Source organism: Narcine bancroftii, chromosome 6 (assembly GCF_036971445.1).
Source record: "Narcine bancroftii isolate sNarBan1 chromosome 6, sNarBan1.hap1, whole genome shotgun sequence".
Lineage (NCBI taxonomy): Eukaryota > Metazoa > Chordata > Chondrichthyes > Torpediniformes > Narcinidae > Narcine > Narcine bancroftii.
Window position 1 is genome coordinate 227,587,013 of NC_091474.1, and position 17,113 is coordinate 227,604,125.

General features: G+C 43.8%; 13 non-coding genes and 14 pseudogenes across 13 annotated transcripts; all 27 read left to right on the forward strand.

Annotated features, from left to right (window-relative positions):
- The first annotated feature begins 311 nt into the window (after positions 1–311).
- LOC138738248 (5S ribosomal RNA) lies at positions 312–430 on the forward strand. The gene has a single exon (XR_011341500.1). It is a non-coding gene; the product is annotated as a 5S ribosomal RNA (ribosomal RNA).
- Positions 431–1,075: 645 nt separating this feature from the next.
- On the forward strand, positions 1,076–1,194 carry LOC138737953 (5S ribosomal RNA). The gene has a single exon (XR_011341382.1). It is a non-coding gene; the product is annotated as a 5S ribosomal RNA (ribosomal RNA).
- A 644-nt stretch (positions 1,195–1,838) lies between these two features.
- LOC138738279 (5S ribosomal RNA) lies at positions 1,839–1,957 on the forward strand (annotated as a pseudogene).
- Positions 1,958–2,317: 360 nt separating this feature from the next.
- Positions 2,318–2,435, forward strand: LOC138738319 (5S ribosomal RNA; annotated as a pseudogene).
- Positions 2,436–2,782: 347 nt separating this feature from the next.
- Positions 2,783–2,901, forward strand: LOC138738297 (5S ribosomal RNA; annotated as a pseudogene).
- An 859-nt stretch (positions 2,902–3,760) lies between these two features.
- LOC138738227 (5S ribosomal RNA) lies at positions 3,761–3,879 on the forward strand (annotated as a pseudogene).
- Positions 3,880–4,217: 338 nt separating this feature from the next.
- Positions 4,218–4,336, forward strand: LOC138737854 (5S ribosomal RNA). Its single transcript, XR_011341284.1, has one exon. It is a non-coding gene; the product is annotated as a 5S ribosomal RNA (ribosomal RNA).
- A 645-nt stretch (positions 4,337–4,981) lies between these two features.
- LOC138737954 (5S ribosomal RNA) lies at positions 4,982–5,100 on the forward strand. The gene has a single exon (XR_011341383.1). It is a non-coding gene; the product is annotated as a 5S ribosomal RNA (ribosomal RNA).
- A 639-nt stretch (positions 5,101–5,739) lies between these two features.
- On the forward strand, positions 5,740–5,858 carry LOC138738108 (5S ribosomal RNA; annotated as a pseudogene).
- A 330-nt stretch (positions 5,859–6,188) lies between these two features.
- LOC138738013 (5S ribosomal RNA) lies at positions 6,189–6,307 on the forward strand. The gene has a single exon (XR_011341443.1). It is a non-coding gene; the product is annotated as a 5S ribosomal RNA (ribosomal RNA).
- A 642-nt stretch (positions 6,308–6,949) lies between these two features.
- On the forward strand, positions 6,950–7,068 carry LOC138738109 (5S ribosomal RNA; annotated as a pseudogene).
- A 330-nt stretch (positions 7,069–7,398) lies between these two features.
- On the forward strand, positions 7,399–7,517 carry LOC138738110 (5S ribosomal RNA; annotated as a pseudogene).
- Positions 7,518–7,843: 326 nt separating this feature from the next.
- Positions 7,844–7,962, forward strand: LOC138737939 (5S ribosomal RNA). The gene has a single exon (XR_011341368.1). It is a non-coding gene; the product is annotated as a 5S ribosomal RNA (ribosomal RNA).
- Positions 7,963–8,604: 642 nt separating this feature from the next.
- On the forward strand, positions 8,605–8,723 carry LOC138738112 (5S ribosomal RNA; annotated as a pseudogene).
- Positions 8,724–9,053: 330 nt separating this feature from the next.
- On the forward strand, positions 9,054–9,172 carry LOC138737887 (5S ribosomal RNA). Its single transcript, XR_011341317.1, has one exon. It is a non-coding gene; the product is annotated as a 5S ribosomal RNA (ribosomal RNA).
- A 645-nt stretch (positions 9,173–9,817) lies between these two features.
- Positions 9,818–9,936, forward strand: LOC138737955 (5S ribosomal RNA). The gene has a single exon (XR_011341384.1). It is a non-coding gene; the product is annotated as a 5S ribosomal RNA (ribosomal RNA).
- A 650-nt stretch (positions 9,937–10,586) lies between these two features.
- Positions 10,587–10,705, forward strand: LOC138738250 (5S ribosomal RNA; annotated as a pseudogene).
- Positions 10,706–11,045: 340 nt separating this feature from the next.
- LOC138737868 (5S ribosomal RNA) lies at positions 11,046–11,164 on the forward strand. The gene has a single exon (XR_011341298.1). It is a non-coding gene; the product is annotated as a 5S ribosomal RNA (ribosomal RNA).
- A 645-nt stretch (positions 11,165–11,809) lies between these two features.
- Positions 11,810–11,928, forward strand: LOC138738009 (5S ribosomal RNA). Its single transcript, XR_011341439.1, has one exon. It is a non-coding gene; the product is annotated as a 5S ribosomal RNA (ribosomal RNA).
- A 650-nt stretch (positions 11,929–12,578) lies between these two features.
- LOC138738201 (5S ribosomal RNA) lies at positions 12,579–12,697 on the forward strand (annotated as a pseudogene).
- A 339-nt stretch (positions 12,698–13,036) lies between these two features.
- Positions 13,037–13,155, forward strand: LOC138738260 (5S ribosomal RNA). Its single transcript, XR_011341501.1, has one exon. It is a non-coding gene; the product is annotated as a 5S ribosomal RNA (ribosomal RNA).
- Positions 13,156–13,797: 642 nt separating this feature from the next.
- LOC138737951 (5S ribosomal RNA) lies at positions 13,798–13,916 on the forward strand. The gene has a single exon (XR_011341380.1). It is a non-coding gene; the product is annotated as a 5S ribosomal RNA (ribosomal RNA).
- A 645-nt stretch (positions 13,917–14,561) lies between these two features.
- LOC138738251 (5S ribosomal RNA) lies at positions 14,562–14,680 on the forward strand (annotated as a pseudogene).
- A 360-nt stretch (positions 14,681–15,040) lies between these two features.
- LOC138738320 (5S ribosomal RNA) lies at positions 15,041–15,158 on the forward strand (annotated as a pseudogene).
- Positions 15,159–15,505: 347 nt separating this feature from the next.
- On the forward strand, positions 15,506–15,624 carry LOC138738298 (5S ribosomal RNA; annotated as a pseudogene).
- An 859-nt stretch (positions 15,625–16,483) lies between these two features.
- On the forward strand, positions 16,484–16,602 carry LOC138738228 (5S ribosomal RNA; annotated as a pseudogene).
- Positions 16,603–16,940: 338 nt separating this feature from the next.
- On the forward strand, positions 16,941–17,059 carry LOC138737855 (5S ribosomal RNA). The gene has a single exon (XR_011341285.1). It is a non-coding gene; the product is annotated as a 5S ribosomal RNA (ribosomal RNA).
- Positions 17,060–17,113: the final 54 nt, after the last annotated feature.

Consider the following 17,113-nt stretch of genomic DNA (forward strand, 5'->3'; position numbering starts at 1 on the left):
TTTCTTTCGATTTATCTATCTGTCTCACTTTCTTTCTTTCTTTCTCTTCCTTTCATTCATTCTCTTTCAGTCTTTCTCATTCTTTCACTCATACTCACTCACTCACTGTCGCTCTGTCACTCACTTCTCTATCTCTCTCTCTCTGTCTCTCTCTCTCGCTCCCTCGGTCGCTCTCTGCCTCACTTCTCTTTCTCTTCCTCTTGGATTGGCTCTATTGAAATGTTTTGCTTGTCTCATTTGTCCTGCGTGTGCAGCGGCCATGTGTGTGTGCTGGTGAATTGGTTAAGTGTTGTCAGAAGCAGACACCTGCCGCCTACGGCCATACTAGCCTGAAAACGCCCGATCTCGTCTGATCTCGGAAGCTAAGCAGGCTCAGGCCTGGTCAGTACTTAGATGGGAGACCGCCTGGGAATACCAGGTGCCGTAGGCTTTTGCCTCTCACTACCAACCCATTTTTCTTCTATTCTGCTTCTCTCTCTCTCTCTTTCTCTATATCTTTTTTCTCTTTCTTTCTCTCTTCCTTTCATTCCATCATTCATTCTCCTTTAATTCTTCTCATTCTTTCACATTATGCCTCATTCTATTTCTCAACCTACTTTGATGCACTCTTGCTTTCTTTCTCTCACTCACTCTTTCTCTATTTTATATCTCTCATACTCTCTCTCTTTTCTTTCCAATCTCTGTCACTCTCACTCTTTCTTTCTTTTATTCCTTCATTAATTCTTTCCCTTTTAATCCTTCTCAATCTTTAAGTAATCCTGCATCATTCTATCTCTTGCTTTGATCTACTTTCACACTCTCTTACTTTCTTCTCTCACTCACTTTTTCTCTATTTTCTATCTGTCACACTCTCTCTTTACTTTTATCTCTCTCAATCACTGTTGCTCTGTCTCTCTCTGTTTTTCACTCACTCTCTCTCTCCCTCTGTCGCTCTCTGCTTCACTTCTCTCTCTCTAGGACTGTCTATATTGAAATGTTTTGCTTGTCTTATTTGTTGTATTGTTCCTGAGTGTGCAGTGGCATATGTGTGTGTGCTGGTGAGTTGGTTAAGGGGTGTCAGAAGCAGGCACCTGCCGCCTACGGCCATACTAGCCTGAAAACGCCCGATCTCGTCTGATCTCGGAAGCTAAGCACGCTCAGTCCTGGTCAGTACTTGGATGGGAGACCGCCTGGGAATACCAGGTGCCGTAGGCTTTTGCCTCTCACTACCAACCCATTTTTCTTCTATTCTGCTTCTCTCTCTCTCTCTTTCTCTATATCTTTTTTCTCTTTCTTTCTCTCTTCCTTTCATTCCATCATTCATTCTCCTTTAATCCTTCTCATTCTTTCACATTATGCCTCATTCTATTTCTCAACCTACTTTGATGCACTCTTGCTTTCTTCTCTCACTCACTCTTTCTCTATTTTATATCTCTCATACTCTCTCTCTTTTCTTTCCTCTCTCTGTCACTCTCACTCTTTCTTTCTTTTATTCCTTCATTAATACTTTCCCTTTTAATCCTTCTCATTCTTTAAGTAATCCTGCATCATTCTATCTCTTTCTTTAATCTACTTTCACACTCTCTTACTTTCTTGTCTCACTCACTTTTTCTCTATTTTCTATCTGTCACACTATCTCTTTACTTTTATCTCTCTCAATCACTGTTGCTCTGTCTTTCTCTGTTTTTCACTCGCTCTCTCTCTCCCTCTGTCGCTCTCTGCTTCACTTCTCTCTCTCTAGGACTGTCTATATTGAAATGTTTTGCTTGTCTTATTTGTTGTATTGTTCCTGAGTGTGCAGTGGCATATGTGTGTGTGCTGGTGAGTTGGTTAAGGGGTGTCAGAAGCAGGCACCTGCTGCCTACGGCCGTACTAGACTGAAAACGCCCGATCTCGTCTGATATCGGAAGCTTACCAGGCTCAGGCCTGGTCGGTACTTGGATGGGAGAGCGCCTGGGAATACCAGGTGCCATAGGCTTTTGGCTTTCAGCACCCACCCATTTTTCTTTCTTTCGATTTATCTATTTGTCTCACTTTCTTTCTTTCTTTCTTTCTCTTCCTTTCATTCCTCCATTCATTCATTCTCTTTCAGTCTTTCTCATTCTTTCACTCATACTCACTCACTCATTGTCGCTCTGTCACTCACTTCTCTATCTCTCTCTCTCTCTCTCTCTCTCTCTCTCGCTCCCTCTGTTGCTCTCTGCCTCACTTCTCATTCTCTTCCTCTTGGATTGGCTCTATTGAAATGTTTTGCTTGTCTTATTAGTCCTGAGTGTGCAGCGGCACATGTGTGTGTGCTTGTGAATTGGTTAAGTGTTGTTGGAAGCAGGCACCTGCTGCCTACGGCTGGACTAGACTGAAAACGCCCGATCTCGTATGATCTCGGAAGCTAAGCAGGCTCAGGCCTGGTCAGTAATGGATGGGAGAGCGCCTGGGAATACCATGTGCCGTAGGCTTTTGGCTTTCAGCACCCACCCATTTTCCTTTCTTTCGATTTATCTATCTGTCTCACTTCCTTTCTTTCTTTCTCTTCCATTCATTCTCTTTCAGTCTTTCTCATTCTTTCACTCATACTCACTCACTCACTGTCGCTCTGTCACTCACTTCTCTATCTCTCTCTCTCTCTGTCTCTCTCTCTCGCTCCCTCGGTCGCTCTCTGCCTCACTTCTCTTTCTCTTCCTCTTGGATTGGCTCTATTGAAATGTTTTGCTTGTCTTATTTGTTGTATTGTTCCTGACTGTGCAGTGGCATATGTGTGTGTGCTGGTGAATTGGTTAAGTGTTGTCAGAAGCAGCCACCTGCTGCCTACAGCTGTACTAGACTGAAAACGCCTGATCTCGTCTGATCTCGGAAGCTTACCAGGCTCAGGCCTGGTCAGTACTTGGATGGGAGAGCGCCTGGGAATACCATGTGCCGTAGGCTTTTGGCTTTCACCACCCACCTATTTTTCTTTCTTTCGATTTATCTATCTGTCTCACTTTCTTTCTTTCTTTCTTTCTCTTCCTTTCATTCATTCTCTTTCAGTCTTTCTCATTCTTTCACTCATTCTCACTCACTCACTGTCGCTCTGTCACTCACTTCTCTATCTCTCTGTCAATCGCTCTCTCTCTCTCTGTCTCTCTCTCTCACTCCCTCGGTCGCTCTCTGCCTCACTTCTCTTTCTCTTCCTCTTGGATTGGCTCTATTGAAATGTTTTGCTTGTCTTATTTGTCCTGAGTGTGCAGCGGTACATGTGTGTGTGCTTGTGAATTGGTTAAGTGTTGTTGGAAGCAGGCACCTGCTGCCTAAGGCCGGACTAGTGATATGTATGTGGGTAAAGACAAAAATAGACTGAGGGATGAAGACGGGTAAGGAGGGTAAAAACGACCACAATTGATATGTATGCGTTAAAAGAGGTATAAGAGTGAATAGAGACAATGGGCATATGTGAAAGTATTCTTCTCATTCTTCAAGTAATCCTGCATCATTCTATCTCTTTCTTTTATCTACTTTTACACTCTCTTACTTTCTTCTCTCACTCACTTTTGCTCTATTTTCTATCTGTCACACTCTCTCTTTACTTTTCTCTCTCTCACTCACTGTTGCTCTGTCTCTCTCTGTCTTTCACTCGCTCTCTCTCTCCATCGGTCGCTCTCTGCCTCACTTCTCTCTCTCCTCCTCTCGGATTGGCTCTATTGAAATGTTTTGCTTGTCTTATTTGTTGTATTGTTCCTGAGTGTGCAGTGGCATATGTGTGTGTGCTGGTGAGTTGGTTAAGGGGTGTCAGAAGCAGGCACCTGCTGCCTACGGCCGTACTAGACTGAAAACGCCCGATCTCGTCTGATCTCGGAAGCTTACCAGGCTCAGGCCTGGTCGGTACTTGGATGGGAGAGCGTCTGGGAAGACCAGGTGCCGTAGGTTTTTGGCTTTCAGCACCCACCCATTTTTCTTTCTTTCGATTTATCTATCTGTCTCACTTTCTTTCTTTCTTTCTCTTCCTTTCATTCATTCTCTTTCAGTCTTTGTCATTCTTTCACTCATACTCACTCACTCACTGTCGCTCTGTCACTCACTTCTCTATCTCTCTCTGTCTCTCTCTCTCTCGCTCTCTCGGTCGCTCTCTGCCTCACTTCTCTTTCTCTTCCTCTTGGATTGGCTCTATTGAAATGTTTTGCTTGTCTTATTTGTCCTGCGTGTGCAGTGGCACATGTGTGTGTGCTGGTGAATTGGTTAAGTGTTGTCAGAAGCAGACACCTGCCGCCTACGGCCATACTAGCCTGAAAACGCCCGATCTCGTCTGATCTCGGAAGCTAAGCACGCTCAGGCCTGGTCAGTACTTGGATGGGAGACCGCCTGGGAATACCAGGTGCCGTAGGCTTTTGCCTCTCACTACCAACCCATTTTTCTTCTATTCTGCTTCTCTCTCTCTCTCTTTCTCTATATCTTTTTTCTCTTTCTTTCTCTCTTCCTTTCATTCCATCATTCATTCTCCTTTAATTCTTCTCATTCTTTCACATTATGCCTCATTCTATTTCTCAACCTACTTTGATGCACTCTTGCTTTCTTTCTCTCACTCACTCTTTCTCTATTTTATATCTCTCATACTCTCTCTCTTTTCTTTCCTCTCTCTGTCACTCTCACTCTTTCTTTCTTTTATTCCTTCATTAATTCTTTCCCTTTTAATCCTTCTCATTCTTTAAGTAATCCTGCATCATTCTATCTCTTGCTTTGATCTACTTTCACACCCTCTTACTTTCTTCTCTCACTCACTTTTTCTCTATTTTCTATCTGTCACACTCTCTCTTTACTTTTATCTCTCTCAATCACTGTTGCTCTGTCTTTCTCTGTTTTTCACTCGCTCTCTCTCTCCCTCTGTCGCTCTCTGCTTCACTTCTCTATCTCTAGGACTGTCTATATTGAAATGTTTTGCTTGTCTTATTTGTTGTATTGTTCCTGAGTGTGCAGTGGCATATGTGTGTGTGCTGGTGAGTTGGTTAAGGGGTGTCAGAAGCAGGCACCTGCCGCCTACGGCCATACTAGCCTGAAAACGCCCGATCTCGTCTGATCTCGGAAGCTAAGCACGCTCAGTCCTGGTCAGTACTTGGATGGGAGACCGCCTGGGAATACCAGGTGCCGTAGGCTTTTGCCTCTCACTACCAACCCATTTTTCTTCTATTCTGCTTCTCTCTCTCTCTCTTTCTCTATCTTTTTTCTCTTTCTTTCTCTCTTCCTTTCATTCCATCATTCATTCTCCTTTAATCCTTCTCATTCTTTCACATTATGCCTCATTCTATTTCTCAACCTACTTTGATGCACTCTTGCTTTCTTCTCTCACTCACTCTTTCTCTATTTTATATCTCTCATACTCTCTCTCTTTTCTTTCCTCTCTCTGTCACTCTCACTCTTTCTTTCTTTTATTCCTTCATTAATACTTTCCCTTTTAATCCTTCTCATTCTTTAAGTAATCCTGCATCATTCTATCTCTTTCTTTAATCTACTTTCACACTCTCTTACTTTCTTGTCTCACTCACTTTTGCTCTATTTTCTATCTGTCACACTCTCTCTTTACTTTTCTCTCTCTCACTCACTGTTGCTCTGTCTCTCTCTGTCTTTCACTCGCTCTCTCTCTCCCACGGTCGCTCTCTGCCTCACTTCTCTTTCTCTTCCTCTTGGATTGGATCTATTGAAATGTTTTGCTTGTCTTATTTGTCCTGCGTGTGCAGCGGCACATGTGTGTGTGCTGGTGAATTGGTTAAGTGTTGTCGGAAGTAGACACCTGCCGCCTACGGCCATACTAGCCTGAAAACGCCCGATCTCGTCTGATCTCGGAAGCTTACCAGGCTCAGGCCTGGTCAGTACTTGGATGGGAGAGCGCCTGGGAATACCATGTGCTGTAGGCTTTTGGCTTTCAGCACCCACCCATTTTTCTTTCTTTCGATTTATCTATCTGTCTCACTTTCTTTCTTTCTTTCTCTTCCTTTCATTCATTCTCTTTCTGTCTTTGTCATTCTTTCACTCATACTCACTCACTCACTGTCGCTCTGTCACTCACTTCTCTATCTCTCTCTGTCTCTCTCTCTCTCGGTCGCTCTCTGCCTCACTTCTCTTTCTCTTCCTCTTGGATTGGCTCTATTGAAATGTTTTGCTTGTCTTATTTGTCCTGCGTGTGCAGTGGCACATGTGTGTGTGCTGGTGAATTGGTTAAGTGTTGTCAGAAGCAGACATCTGCTGCCTCCGGTCATACAAGCCTGAAAACGCCCGATCTCGTCTGATCTCGGAAGCTAAGCAGGCTCAGGCCTGGTCAGTACTTGGATGGGAGACCGCCTGGGAATACCAGGTGCCGTAGGCTTTTGCCTCTCACTACCAACCCATTTTTCTTCTATTCTGCTTCTCTCTCTCTCTCTTTCTCTATATCTTTTTTCTCTTTCTTTCTCTCTTCCTTTCATTCCATCATTCATTCTCCTTTAATTCTTCTCATTCTTTCACATTATGCCTCATTCTATTTCTCAACCTACTTTGATGCACTCTTGCTTTCTTTCTCTCACTCACTCTTTCTCTATTTTATATCTCTCATACTCTCTCTCTTTTCTTTCCAATCTCTGTCACTCTCACTCTTTCTTTCTTTTATTCCTTCATTAATTCTTTCCCTTTTAATCCTTCTAATTCTTTAAGTAATCCTGCATCATTCTATCTCTTGCTTTGATCTACTTTCACACCCTCTTACTTTCTTCTCTCACTCACTTTTTCTCTATTTTCTATCTGTCACACTATCTCTTTACTTTTATCTCTCTCACTCACTGTTGCTCTGTCTCTCTCTGTCTTTCACTCGCTCTCTCTCTCCCTCGGTCGCTCTCTGCCTCACTTCTCTTTCTCTTCCTCTTGGATTGGATCTATTGAAATGTTTTGCTTGTCTTATTTGTCCTGCGTGTGCAGCGGCACATGTGTGTGTGCTGGTGAATTGGTTAAGTGTTGTCAGAAGTAGACACCTGCCGCCTACGGCCATACTAGCCTGAAAACGCCCGATCTCGTCTGATCTCGGAAGCTTACCAGGCTCAGGCCTGGTCAGTACTTGGATGGGAGAGCGCCTGGGAATACCATGTGCTGTAGGCTTTTGGCTTTCAGCACCCACCCATTTTTCTTTCTTTCGATTTATCTATCTGTCTCACTTTCTTTCTTTCTTTCTCTTCCTTTCATTCATTCTCTTTCTGTCTTTGTCATTCTTTCACTCATACTCACTCACTCACTGTCGCTCTGTCACTCACTTCTCTATCTCTCTCTGTCTCTCTCTCTCTCGGTCGCTCTCTGCCTCACTTCTCTTTCTCTTCCTCTTGGATTGGATCTATTGAAATGTTTTGCTTGTCTTATTTGTCCTGCGTGTGCAGCGGCACATGTGTGTGTGCTGGTGAATTGGTTAAATGTTGTCAGAAGTAGACACCTGCCGCCTACGGCCATACTAGCCTGAAAACGCCCGATCTCGTCTGATCTCGGAAGCTTACCAGGCTCAGGCCTGGTCAGTACTTGGATGGGAGAGCGCCTGGGAATACCATGTGCTGTAGGCTTTTGGCTTTCAGCACCCACCCATTTTTCTTTCTTTCGATTTATCTATCTGTCTCACTTTCTTTCTTTCTCTTCCTTTCATTCATTCTCTTTCTGTCTTTGTCATTCTTTCACTCATACTCACTCACTCACTGTCGCTCTGTCACTCACTTCTCTATCTCTCTCTGTCTCTCTCTCTCTCGGTCGCTCTCTGCCTCACTTCTCTTTCTCTTCCTCTTGGATTGGCTCTATTGAAATGTTTTGCTTGTCTTATTTGTCCTGCGTGTGCAGTGAAACATGTGTGTGTGCTGGTGAATTGGTTAAGTGTTGTCAGAAGCAGACATCTGCTGCCTACGGCCATACTAGCCTGAAAACGCCCGATCTCGTCTGATCTCGGAAGCTAAGCAGGCTCAGGCCTGGTCAGTACTTGGATGGGAGACCGCCTGGGAATACCAGGTGCCGTAGGCTTTTGCCTCTCACTACCAACCCATTTTTCTTCTATTCTGCTTCTCTCTCTCTCTCTTTCTCTATATCTTTTTTCTCTTTCTTTCTCTCTTCCTTTCATTCCATCATTCATTCTCCTTTAATTCTTCTCATTCTTTCACATTATGCCTCATTCTATTTCTCAACCTACTTTGATGCACTCTTGCTTTCTTTCTCTCACTCACTCTTTCTCTATTTTATATCTCTCATACTCTCTCTCTTTTCTTTCCAATCTCTGTCACTCTCACTCTTTCTTTCTTTTATTCCTTCATTAATTCTTTCCCTTTTAATCCTTCTAATTCTTTAAGTAATCCTGCATCATTCTATCTCTTGCTTTGATCTACTTTCACACCCTCTTACTTTCTTCTCTCACTCACTTTTTCTCTATTTTCTATCTGTCACACTATCTCTTTACTTTTATCTCTCTCACTCACTGTTGCTCTGTCTCTCTCTGTCTTTCACTCGCTCTCTCTCTCCCTCGGTCGCTCTCTGCCTCACTTCTCTTTCTCTTCCTCTTGGATTGGATCTATTGAAATGTTTTGCTTGTCTTATTTGTCCTGCGTGTGCAGAGGCACATGTGTGTGTGCTGGTGAATTGGTTAAGTGTTGTCGGAAGTAGACACCTGCCGCCTACGGCCATACTAGCCTGAAAACGCCCGATCTCGTCTGATCTCGGAAGCTTACCAGGCTCAGGCCTGGTCAGTACTTGGATGGGAGAGCGCCTGGGAATACCATGTGCTGTAGGCTTTTGGCTTTCAGCACCCACCCATTTTTCTTTCTTTCGATTTATCTATCTGTCTCACTTTCTTTCTTTCTTTCTCTTCCTTTCATTCATTCTCTTTCTGTCTTTGTCATTCTTTCACTCATACTCACTCACTCACTGTCGCTCTGTCACTCACTTCTCTATCTCTCTCTGTCTCTCTCTCTCTCGGTCGCTCTCTGCCTCACTTCTCTTTCTCTTCCTCTTGGATTGGCTCTATTGAAATGTTTTGCTTGTCTTATTTGTCCTGCGTGTGCAGTGGCACATGTGTGTGTGCTGGTGAATTGGTTAAGTGTTGTCAGAAGCAGACACCTGCTGCCTTCGGCCATACTAGCCTGAAAACGCCCGATCTCGTCTGATCTCGGAAGCTAAGCAGGCTCAGTCCTGGTCAGTACTTGGATGGGAGACCGCCTGGGAATACCAGGTGCCGTAGGCTTTTGCCTCTCACTACCAACCCATTTTTCTTCTATTCTGCTTCTCTCTCTCTCTCTTTCTCTATATCTTTTTTCTCTTTCTTTCTCTCTTCCTTTCATTCCATCATTCATTCTCCTTTAATTCTTCTCATTCTTTCACATTATGCCTCATTCTATTTCTCAACCTACTTTGATGCACTCTTGCTTTCTTTCTCTCACTCACTCTTTCTCTATTTTATATCTCTCATACTCTCTCTCTTTTCTTTCCAATCTCTGTCACTCTCACTCTTTCTTTCTTTTATTCCTTCATTAATTCTTTCCCTTTTAATCCTTCTCAATCTTTAAGTAATCCTGCATCATTCTATCTCTTGCTTTGATCTACTTTCACACTCTCTTACTTTCTTCTCTCACTCACTTTTTCTCTATTTTCTATCTGTCACACTCTCTCTTTACTTTTATCTCTCTCAATCACTGTTGCTCTGTCTCTCTCTGTTTTTCACTCACTCTCTCTCTCCCTCTGTCGCTCTCTGCTTCACTTCTCTCTCTCTAGGACTGTCTATATTGAAATGTTTTGCTTGTCTTATTTGTTGTATTGTTACTGAGTGTGCAGTGGCATATGTGTGTGTGCTGGTGAGTTGGTTAAGGGGTGTCAGAAGCAGGCACCTGCCGCCTACGGCCATACTAGCCTGAAAACGCCCGATCTCGTCTGATCTCGGAAGCTAAGCACGCTCAGTCCTGGTCAGTACTTGGATGGGAGACCGCCTGGGAATACCAGGTGCCGTAGGCTTTTGCCTCTCACTACCAACCCATTTTTCTTCTATTCTGCTTCTCTCTCTCTCTCTTTCTCTATATCTTTTTTCTCTTTCTTTCTCTCTTCCTTTCATTCCATCATTCATTCTCCTTTAATCCTTCTCATTCTTTCACATTATGCCTCATTCTATTTCTCAACCTACTTTGATGCACTCTTGCTTTCTTCTCTCACTCACTCTTTCTCTATTTTATATCTCTCATACTCTCTCTCTTTTCTTTCCTCTCTCTGTCACTCTCACTCTTTCTTTCTTTTATTCCTTCATTAATACTTTCCCTTTTAATCCTTCTCATTCTTTAAGTAATCCTGCATCATTCTATCTCTTTCTTTAATCTACTTTCACACTCTCTAACTTTCTTGTCTCACTCACTTTTGCTCTATTTTCTATCTGTCACACTATCTCTTTACTTTTCTCTCTCTCACTCACTGTTGCTCTGTCTCTCTCTGTCTTTCACTCGCTCTCTCTCTCCCTCGGTCGCTCTCTGCCTCACTTCTCTCTCTCCTCCTCTCGGATTGGCTCTATTGAAATGTTTTGCTTGTCTTATTTGTTGTATTGTTCCTGAGTGTGCAGTGGCATATGTGTGTGTGCTGGTGAGTTGGTTAAGGGGTGTCAGAAGCAGGCACCTGCTGCCTACGGCCGTACTAGACTGAAAACGCCCGATCTCGTCTGATCTCGGAAGCTTACCAGGCTCAGGCCTGGTCGGTACTTGGATGGGAGAGCGCCTGGGAATACCAGGTGCCATAGGCTTTTGGCTTTCAGCACCCACCCATTTTTCTTTCTTTCGATTTATCTATCTGTCTCACTTTCTTTCTTTCTTTCTCTTCCTTTCATTCATTCTCTTTCAGTCTTTCTCATTCTTTCACTCATACTCACTCACTCACTGTCGCTCTGTCACTCACTTCTCTATCTCTCTCTCTCTGTGTCTCTCTCTCGCTCCCTCGGTCGCTCTCTGCCTCACTTCTCTTTCTCTTCCTCTTGGATTGGCTCTATTGAAATGTTTTGCTTGTCTCATTTCTCCTGCGTGTGCAGCGGCACATGTGTGTGTGCTGGTGAATTGGTTAAGTGTTGTCAGAAGCAGACACCTGCTGCCTACGGCCATACTAGCCTGAAAACGCCCGATCTCGTCTGATCTCGGAAGCTAAGCATGCTCAGGCCTGGTCAGTACTTGGATGGGAGACCGCCTGGGAATACCAGGTGCCGTAGGCTTTTGCCTCTCACTACCAACCCATTTTTCTTCTATTCTGCTTCTCTCTCTCTCTCTTTCTCTATATCTTTTTTCTCTTTCTTTCTCTCTTCCTTTCATTCCATCATTCATTCTCCTTTAATTCTTCTCATTCTTTCACATTATGCCTCATTCTATTTCTCAACCTACTTTGATGCACTCTTGCTTTCTTTCTCTCACTCACTCTTTCTCTATTTTATATCTCTCATACTCTCTCTCTTTTCTTTCCAATCTCTGTCACTCTCACTCTTTCTTTCTTTTATTCCTTCATTAATTCTTTCCCTTTTAATCCTTCTCAATCTTTAAGTAATCCTGCATCATTCTATCTCTTGCTTTGATCTACTTTCACACTCTCTTACTTTCTTCTCTCACTCACTTTTTCTCTATTTTCTATCTGTCACACTCTCTCTTTACTTTTATCTCTCTCAATCACTGTTGCTCTGTCTCTCTCTGTTTTTCACTCACTCTCTCTCTCCCTCTGTCGCTCTCTGCTTCACTTCTCTCTCTCTAGGACTGTCTATATTGAAATGTTTTGATTGTCTTATTTGTTGTATTGTTCCTGAGTGTGCAGTGGCATATGTGTGTGTGCTGGTGAGTTGGTTAAGGGGTGTCAGAAGCAGGCACCTGCCGCCTACGGCAATACTAGCCTGAAAACGCCCGATCTCGTCTGATCTCGGAAGCTAAGCACGCTCAGTCCTGGTCAGTACTTGGATGGGAGACCGCCTGGGAATACCAGGTGCCGTAGGCTTTTGCCTCTCACTACCAACCCATTTTTCTTCTATTCTGCTTCTCTCTCTCTCTCTTTCTCTATATCTTTTTTCTCTTTCTTTCTCTCTTCCTTTCATTCCATCATTCATTCTCCTTTAATCCTTCTCATTCTTTCACATTATGCCTCATTCTATTTCTCAACCTACTTTGATGCACTCTTGCTTTCTTCTCTCACTCACTCTTTCTCTATTTTATATCTCTCATACCCTCTCTCTTTTCTTTCCTCTCTCTGTCACTCTCACTCTTTCTTTCTTTTATTCCTTCATTAATACTTTCCCTTTTAATCCTTCTCATTCTTTAAGTAATCCTGCATCATTCTATCTCTTTCTTTAATCTACTTTCACACTCTCTTACTTTCTTGTCTCACTCACTTTTGCTCTATTTTCTATCTGTCACACTCTCTCTTTGCTTTTCTCTCTCTCACTCACTGTTGCTCTGTCTCTCTCTGTCTTTCACTCGCTCTCTCTCTCCCTCGGTCGCTCTCTGCCTCACTTCTCTCTCTCCTCCTCTCGGATTGGCTCTATTGAAATATTTTGCTTGTCTTATTTGTTGTATTGTTCCTGAGTGTGCAGTGGCATATGTGTGTGTGCTGGTGAGTTGGTTAAGGGGTGTCAGAAGCAGGCACCTGCTGCCTACGGCCGTACTAGACTGAAAACGCCCGATCTCGTCTGATCTCGGAAGCTTACCAGGCTCAGGCCTGGTCGGTACTTGGATGGGAGAGCGCCTGGGAATACCAGGTGCCGTAGGCTTTTGGCTTTCAGCACCCACCCATTTTTCTTTCTTTCGATTTATCTATCTGTCTCACTTTCTTTCTTTCTTTCTCTTCCTTTCATTCATTCTCTTTCAGTCTTTCTCATTCTTTCACTCATACTCACTCACTCACTGTCGCTCTGTCACTCACTTCTCTATCTCTCTCTCTCTGTGTCTCTCTCTCGCTCCCTCGGTCGCTCTCTGCCTCACTTCTCTTTCTCTTCCTCTTGGATTGGCTCTATTGAAATGTTTTGCTTGTCTCATTTGTCCTGCGTGTGCAGCGGCCATGTGTGTGTGCTGGTGAATTGGTTAAGTGTTGTCAGAAGCAGACACCTGCCGCCTACGGCCATACTAGCCTGAAAACGCCCGATCTCGTCTGATCTCGGAAGCTAAGCAGGCTCAGGCCTGGTCAGTACTTAGATGGGAGACCGCCTGGGAATACCAGGTGCCGTAGGCTTTTGCCTCTCACTACCAACCCATTTTTCTTCTATTCTGCTTCTCTCTCTCTCTCTTTCTCTATATCTTTTTTCTCTTTCTTTCTCTCTTCCTTTCATTCCATCATTCATTCTCCTTTAATTCTTCTCATTCTTTCACATTATGCCTCATTCTATTTCTCAACCTACTTTGATGCACTCTTGCTTTCTTTCTCTCACTCACTCTTTCTCTATTTTATATCTCTCATACTCTCTCTCTTTTCTTTCCAATCTCTGTCACTCTCACTCTTTCTTTCTTTTATTCCTTCATTAATTCTTTCCCTTTTAATCCTTCTCATTCTTTAAGTAATCCTGCATCATTCTATCTCTTGCTTTGATCTACTTTCACACCCTCTTACTTTCTTCTCTCACTCACTTTTTCTCTATTTTCTATCTGTCACACTATCTCTTTACTTTTATCTCTCTCACTCACTGTTGCTCTGTCTCTCTCTGTCTTTCACTCGCTCTCTCTCTCCCTCGGTCGCTCTCTGCCTCACTTCTCTTTCTCTTCCTCTTGGATTGGATCTATTGAAATGTTTTGCTTGTCTTATTTGTCCTGCGTGTGCAGCGGCACATGTGTGTGTGCTGGTGAATTGGTTAAGTGTTGTCAGAAGTAGACACCTGCCGCCTACGGCCATACTAGCCTGAAAACGCCCGATCTCGTCTGATCTCGGAAGCTAAGCAGGCTCAGGCCTGGTCAGTACTTGGATGGGAGACCGCCTGGGAATACCAGGTGCCGTAGGCTTTTGCCTCTCACTACCAACCCATTTTTCTTCTATTCTGCTTCTCTCTCTCTCTCTTTCTCTATATCTTTTTTCTCTTTCTTTCTCTCTTCCTTTCATTCCATCATTCATTCTCCTTTAATTCTTCTCATTCTTTCACATTATGCCTCATTCTATTTCTCAACCTACTTTGATGCACTCTTGCTTTCTTTCTCTCACTCACTCTTTCTCTATTTTATATCTCTCATACTCTCTCTCTTTTCTTTCCTCTCTCTGTCACTCTCACTCTTTCTTTCTTTTATTCCTTCCTTAATTCTTTCCCTTTTAATCCTTCTCATTCTTTAAGTAATCCTGCATCATTCTATCTCTTGCTTTGATCTACTTTCACACCCTCTTACTTTCTTCTCTCACTCACTTTTTCTCTATTTTCTATCTGTCACACTCTCTCTTTACTTTTATCTCTCTCAATCACTGTTGCTCTGTCTTTCTCTGTTTTTCACTCGCTCTCTCTCTCCCTCTGTCGCTCTCTGCTTCACTTCTCTCTCTCTAGGACTGTCTATATTGAAATGTTTTGCTTGTCTTATTTGTTGTATTGTTCCTGAGTGTGCAGTGGCATATGTGTGTGTGCTGGTGAGTTGGTTAAGGGGTGTCAGAAGCAGGCACCTGCTGCCTACGGCCGTACTAGACTGAAAACGCCCGATCTCGTCTGATCTCGGAAGCTTACCAGGCTCAGGCCTGGTCGGTACTTGGATGGGAGAGCGCCTGGGAATACCAGGTGCCATAGGCTTTTGGCTTTCAGCACCCACCCATTTTTCTTTCTTTCGATTTATCTATTTGTCTCACTTTCTTTCTTTCTTTCTTTCTCTTCCTTTCATTCCTCCATTCATTCATTCTCTTTCAGTCTTTCTCATTCTTTCACTCATACTCACTCACTCATTGTCGCTCTGTCACTCACTTCTCTATCTCTCTCTCTCTCTCTCTCTCTCTCTCTCGCTCCCTCTGTTGCTCTCTGCCTCACTTCTCATTCTCTTCCTCTTGGATTGGCTCTATTGAAATGTTTTGCTTGTCTTATTAGTCCTGAGTGTGCAGCGGCACATGTGTGTGTGCTTGTGAATTGGTTAAGTGTTGTTGGAAGCAGGCACCTGCTGCCTACGGCTGGACTAGACTGAAAACGCCCGATCTCGTATGATCTCGGAAGCTAAGCAGGCTCAGGCCTGGTCAGTAATGGATGGGAGAGCGCCTGGGAATACCATGTGCCGTAGGCTTTTGGCTTTCAGCACCCACCCATTTTCCTTTCTTTCGATTTATCTATCTGTCTCACTTCCTTTCTTTCTTTCTCTTCCATTCATTCTCTTTCAGTCTTTCTCATTCTTTCACTCATACTCACTCACTCACTGTCGCTCTGTCACTCACTTCTCTATCTCTCTCTCTCTCTGTCTCTCTCTCTCGCTCCCTCGGTCGCTCTCTGCCTCACTTCTCTTTCTCTTCCTCTTGGATTGGCTCTATTGAAATGTTTTGCTTGTCTTATTTGTTGTATTGTTCCTGAGTGTGCAGTGGCATATGTGTGTGTGCTGGTGAATTGGTTAAGTGTTGTCAGAAGCAGCCACCTGCTGCCTACAGCTGTACTAGACTGAAAACGCCTGATCTCGTCTGATCTCGGAAGCTTACCAGGCTCAGGCCTGGTCAGTACTTGGATGGGAGAGCGCCTGGGAATACCATGTGCCGTAGGCTTTTGGCTTTCACCACCCACCTATTTTTCTTTCTTTCGATTTATCTATCTGTCTCACTTTCTTTCTTTCTTTCTTTCTCTTCCTTTCATTCATTCTCTTTCAGTCTTTCTCATTCTTTCACTCATTCTCACTCACTCACTGTCGCTCTGTCACTCACTTCTCTATCTCTCTGTCAATCGCTCTCTCTCTCTCTGTCTCTCTCTCTCACTCCCTCGGTCGCTCTCTGCCTCACTTCTCTTTCTCTTCCTCTTGGATTGGCTCTATTGAAATGTTTTGCTTGTCTTATTTGTCCTGAGTGTGCAGCGGTACATGTGTGTGTGCTTGTGAATTGGTTAAGTGTTGTTGGAAGCAGGCACCTGCTGCCTAAGGCCGGACTAGTGATATGTATGTGGGTAAAGACAAAAATAGACTGAGGGATGAAGACGGGTAAGGAGGGTAAAAACGACCACAATTGATATGTATGCGGGAAAAGAGGTATAAGAGTGAATAGAGACAATGGGCATATGTGAAAGTATTCTTCTCATTCTTCAAGTAATCCTGCATCATTCTATCTCTTTCTTTTATCTACTTTTACACTCTCTTACTTTCTTCTCTCACTCACTTTTGCTCTATTTTCTATCTGTCACACTCTCTCTTTACTTTTCTCTCTCTCACTCACTGTTGCTCTGTCTCTCTCTGTCTTTCACTCGCTCTCTCTCTCCATCGGTCGCTCTCTGCCTCACTTCTCTCTCTCCTCCTCTCGGATTGGCTCTATTGAAATGTTTTGCTTGTCTTATTTGTTGTATTGTTCCTGAGTGTGCAGTGGCATATGTGTGTGTGCTGGTGAGTTGGTTAAGGGGTGTCAGAAGCAGGCACCTGCTGCCTACGGCCGTACTAGACTGAAAACGCCCGATCTCGTCTGATCTCGGAAGCTTACCAGGCTCAGGCCTGGTCGGTACTTGGATGGGAGAGCGTCTGGGAAGACCAGGTGCCGTAGGTTTTTGGCTTTCAGCACCCACCCATTTTTCTTTCTTTCGATTTATCTATCTGTCTCACTTTCTTTCTTTCTTTCTCTTCCTTTCATTCATTCTCTTTCAGTCTTTGTCATTCTTTCACTCATACTCACTCACTCACTGTCGCTCTGTCACTCACTTCTCTATCTCTCTCTGTCTCTCTCTCTCTCGCTCTCTCGGTCGCTCTCTGCCTCACTTCTCTTTCTCTTCCTCTTGGATTGGCTCTATTGAAATGTTTTGCTTGTCTTATTTGTCCTGCGTGTGCAGTGGCACATGTGTGTGTGCTGGTGAATTGGTTAAGTGTTGTCAGAAGCAGACACCTGCCGCCTACGGCCATACTAGCCTGAAAACGCCCGATCTCGTCTGATCTCGGAAGCTAAGCACGCTCAGGCCTGGTCAGTACTTGGATGGGAGACCGCCTGGGAATACCAGGTGCCGTAGGCTTTTGCCTCTCACTACCAACCCATTTTTCTTCTATTCTGCTTCTCTCTCTCTCTC